The sequence below is a fragment of the Pinus tabuliformis genome, chromosome 2_2 (genome assembly GCF_031772625.1).
Source record: "Pinus tabuliformis cultivar Carrire ecotype Pingquan chromosome 2_2, CPIR1, whole genome shotgun sequence".
Classification (NCBI taxonomy): Eukaryota; Viridiplantae; Streptophyta; class Pinopsida; order Pinales; family Pinaceae; genus Pinus; species Pinus tabuliformis.
This window is the reverse complement of record NC_142300.1, coordinates 371,370,384-371,375,854: the sequence shown is the minus strand read 5'-3', so window position 1 is coordinate 371,375,854 and position 5,471 is coordinate 371,370,384.

Sequence of the window (5,471 nt, the reverse complement as noted above, 5' to 3'; positions counted from 1 at the left end):
TCTATACAAGCTTCAAGGTAGAATTTTTATTAATGGGTGAAACATTTTTGTGGTTTCTAAGAGTGGAGTAGAAAATCTAGTGGTATTTGGATAAAAGACCATGCTATGGCATCAAAGGCTTGGAAATATTGGAGAGAAGGGTCTTCGAATACTTCATGATAATGGTATGGTAGAAGGTATGTCTAATTTCTCTCTGGATTTTGATTTCTTTGAAAATTGTGTATATGGGAAACATAATTGGGTGAGTTTCCCCTCTAGTGCTAAGGGGCCGAAACAGACATTAGAGCTTGTGCACGGTGATGTGTTTGGACCTATGTCAGTTCTATCACTGGGTAATTATGTGTACTATGTATCATTTATAGATGAATTCTCAAGGAATACATGGTTATATTTCCTTAGGAAGAAATCTGACGTCTTTGATAGGTTTAAAGAATTTAAGGCTTTGGTGGAAAACCAGACAGAGAATAAGATAAAGGTGTTGAGGACAGATAATGGTGGAGAGTTTTGCAAGAAGAAATTCGAAGAGTTTTGTAAGCAATGTGGTATAGCACAGCAAAAGACTACTCCATACACACCTCAAAAAAATGGATTTGCAAAAAGAATGAATAGGGTGTTGATGGAAAATGAAAGAAGCATGCTTAGTGGTGTTGAGTTAGGACAAGAATTCTGGGAAGAGGCATTTGAGACTATACGTTACCTGGTCAACAAATCACCTTCATCAACGTTGGAGGATAAGATTCCACAAGAGGTATGGACTGGTAAGAAACCTTCCCCTTCACATCTGAGGGTATTCGAACGTGATGCATATGTACATGTTCCAAAGGAGAAAAGAAAAAAATTGGATAGTAAATATGAAAGGTGCATCTTTATTGGGTATAAGGATGGTTTAAAATGTTATAAGCTTTGGAACCCAGAAACAAGGAAGAATGTGTACAGTCGAGATGTGGTGTTTAAAGACGTGAAAGATGTTATTAAACATGAAGCCCTACCAAAGGAACCTGAGAAGATAAATTTTGAGCTAAAGGAGGAAGAATCAGACTCTACAGCAAAAGCAGAATTAGAAGATGAAGAGCCACAAACTCCAACTATGAGAAGATCAGTTTGAGAAAGAAGGCAACTAGAAAGGTGTAGTCCATCTACTTTTTGTTCAATTTCTAATTTATTTATTACTGGTGATGATCCCAAAACTATGAGGGAAGTAGTAGATTCAGAGGATGGAAAACTATGGAAAGAGGCCATGGTTGATGAAATGACATCTTTACAAAAAAATGAGGCTTTGGATCTGATGGAGTTTCTGGCTGGAAGGACACCCATTGGAAGAAAATGGGTGTTTAAGAAGAAGAAGAATGCAAAAGACAAGGTGGAGAAATACAAAGCTTGGTTAGTAGAAAATGGTTATTCCCAGGTGTTGGGAATTGATTTTGGTGATATTTTTTCTCCTGTTGCCAAGGTAGCTTCTATTAGATTACTTTTATCTGTTGTTGCTGCTTTTGATTTTGAGTTAGAATAAAAGGATGTAAAGACAAAATTTCTTCACGAGGATCTGGAAGAAGATATCTACGTGAAGAAACTTGAAGGCTTTATGGTGAAGGGTAAGAAAGAACTGGTTTGTAAGTTAAAAAAGTATCTGTATGGGTTAAAATTGTCACCAAGTATGTGGTATCCGAAATTTGATACATTTATACGGGGACTTGGCTTCACCAGAAGAAAAGCAAATCACTGTGTGTATTTTAAATTAATTGGTGACCATGTTATTTATTTGGTCTTGTATGTGGATGATACGTTGTTGGTTGGAAATGATAAAGAAATTATCGAGGCTTTGAAGACCCAAATGCCCTGCAAATTTGACATGAAAGATCTTAGTGTTGCAAACTATATTTTGGGCATGGAAATTAAACGAGATCGGGCAAAGAGGAAGATTTTGTTAAACTTGAGGAAGTATGTCGAGATAATACTTCCTAGGTTTAATATGCAGGATAGTAAATAGGTGAAGGATCTTATTCTTATAGGTGTAAAGTTATCTGTTGATCAATGTCCCAGGACACAAGAAGAGGAAAAGGACATGTCCCGTGTTCCATATGCAAGTGCAGTCAGTAGCTTGATGTATGAAATGGTGTGTACTAGACCAGACATTGCACATGTAGTGGGAGTATTGAGTAGGGTTATTTCAAAACCAGCTGTTGTAGCAGCTGCAACACTCTCCAAAATTTTGACCTGCATCCAACTTCGGAGCCTCCCTTGAGGTTTTAATTGATGTTTTCAATCACTCGAGCTCACCCCGTGGGATCATGTTGATTCTTTGCACCCTCTTTGCTTGACCATTGAATGAACAAATTGTTACATGTTGGTCACAATGTCATGCTTGCAACCATTAACTGGTCGTGCACAAGGTCTTCACTTTGTATGTACATGTTGTGTTCGCTATGTAAACATTCATCTCACTCACACACGAAGTTGTATGAATTGTCACGCAAGCGTCATTGCGATTGTTCAATGATACATCACAAGAATCGCGTTTGTCGCTCGTACCTTTGGTCAGTCATGTTGAGCATATGTTGTCTTGATGGTTTGAGGCGACTTGTCGTCAAGTTATGTTGAGTGTGTGTTCACAAGTTCATGTATGCACAAATTCACTCGCTCACACACTTAGTCATTTTGTTGAAGCTCTGATGACTGGATCACCCTCTAACAGTCGGACCTTCACCCTGCAATCGACTCGATCAACTATCACCCAGAACAGCATAGAAGTGTCCAAAAATCCATTTCAATCTGTGTTCCCCGTAGGCTGACAACCAACCCTCCTTCTGGTCAACTAGAGAGTTTGACCGAGTAGTGACCCCAAGACTCAGTTCCCTTAAAACTTGCGTAGAAGCTACAGAACTTGCCCACTCCGTTGACTGAGGAAATTGTGCATACAAGTCAGACAAACACCAAGTGCCCACCCCTGTCTCCCTCCAGAAATTGTGTAGTTTTCCTAGCCAACCACCTAGTTAGTCAGCCGACTTCTCATCCACAAAACTACACAGATTTCTAAGCAAGCCCCTCAGCAACCGAGCTTCCTGCTCAGCTCAGAAACTATGCAGAGGTGTTTAGCATATTAGCCTCCCAATAATTGTGTATTTTTGTCTCCAACAATTCTACAGCTCGTTGCCATCTCCCTCCAGGAATTGCAAATTTTTTGTTGCCAAGCCATCTCGCACCCCGCTGCCAGCTCCCTCCAGGAATTACATAGTTTTTTCTGCCAAGCCTCTTGAAGCCCACAACCAGCTCCATCTAGGAATTGTGTAGTTTTTATTGCCAAGCCACTCAGCTTCCTGCACCGCTTCCTTCCAGAAATTGTGCAGATCCACCCTCCAACATAGCCAGATCCTGCAGATAGCTATTGTTGATATGGATTTTCCATCTCAGTCTCCTAGTGACCTCTGTGCAATTTTCACCAACAGTGTCCAGAGCTCATATCCCTGATTTAAACTTGCCTTGTACAGTTTCACAGCCTTGTCCTCTCTCTCGGTCACCTGCATCCGAGCGAACAATCATGCATCATGCTAGACTAAGAGGTTTATGGATCTGATGTCATCTCGTCATGAGTGAATGTAGATATAGGTACATGAATATACATGACACAATGACAGATGGGATGAACAAGGAGAGTACATGCAAGAGGATGTTTTCACGAACAGGAAAATGAATGATGCATGCAAGGAGATGTGTTCGCGAAGGGACAAACATTTAAGGAGAAATTTTCGCGAACAGACGAACATGTCAAGCATGCAAAAGTAAAAGGAAGGAGCAATGTGCACATACGACATCAAGAGAACCCCTATGACCATCGAAGACTTCGCACACCTTTCCATGGGGAGGTGAAGTTGTGATACACCAAGAGCACACCCATCACTCAGCATCACTACAGCGTGACATGCACACCAGCAACAACATGAACATACCAGCACTGTCATTTCGAGTCGTGTCATGAGTCATGTCGACCACATCACTACTATGGGCCATACTATGTAAATCAATGTAATGCAACGTGGAATTCCAAGAGACCCACATGTCATACGAAGAGTCATGTAAAGATGAAGAGTCAAATAAGTCAAACAGTCATGAGGGAAGTCAAACAGTCACAAGGGACAGTTTTACCCTTGGCTATAAATACCCCCTCATTTGTACATGCAAAGGACTTTTCACCTTGGCTCCTCCCACATAAACTTGATAGTCTGTAATGTTTTCTTTGAGGAGCGAGTAGTGGCTCCAATGCCCCATCCATGGGGTTAGTGATGTATGGTGTATCGATGTGTCTTGTAACTTTCGCTTAATTCAGAAGCCTGATAACATGACAACATGTTTTCACACATGTTGTAATTGTTTGTAAGATTAATATTGAACACTTATAATACATGTTACTTTAACCCGTTTTAAATAATTCAACTCACTCATTTGTTCTAATACATATATTTATGAAAATGTGTTGTATAAGTTGTTAATGTTGTCTTGCCCGTGTTGGTTACCTCCCTAGACATCAGACATAAGCTTTCACGTAAAATTGTTATAACGACCGTCACACTCGCATGGACTATCCCACTGGGTGTTTTACGTATTATCTTCCCTTGTGTGTTGTGACTATTTCATCCATGTGGATTGCCCCTCTGGAAGTTGTGCATGTCAAGTTGTGTTGTGTGTCTCTGACAGAGTTGGGACTTCCTCCCTTCCGACTGGAGACTCACTCCCACCCTCTCTCTCTGTTGTGAAAGAACCTTGACACAAGTAATGCTATCACTCACCAATCACGCAAACTCTGTTGTTCAAAGACAAATCAGACCACTCTCTCGTGCTGACAAGCAATAGCTAAGGTAAACATTTAAGATAATGGAAACTGGGCCATCATGCCAGATGGCACTACTACACCAAATGGTGTGAGGTCTAGTTGGGACTTCATATTAGGGAGATCCTCTGAATGTTGGCAGGTCCAACACCGTCAACATGTTTGGCACTGGAAGGAGGTCTGCCACTTGTTTATGGATAAATTTCCTCTCACCCCCACTCATCAATCATCGTGTCAAGGCAGTAACTTGCACTCCCTCTCACATATGCATGAGTCTGCGGTTGGTTACTCCTCACCTCTCAAGACTGAACAAGAAATTTTGTATCCTTTGCTCCATTCATCCCATCACCCGTCAGTTCGCAAAAGTAGTCAGACTGATCCCAGGAATACGACATCTTCCATACGCGTAAAGAAAGACAAAAACCACTCCTGCAAGGGTTGTTGTATCATCAGTGGAAGAAGCAGTTATTGCCACACTTGAAGGTTTGGCAGAGGATATTGAGAACGAAGAGGAACCTCTGGTCTTCCAACTGGGAGAATGAGACACCCTCATGATCTTGGGCTCAAACTCTAGTATAGGAGGTAGAGGGGAAGGCAGTAGAGGAGGGAGAGGTGGAGACGAACCAATAGACTGAGAGTTCGAACCATT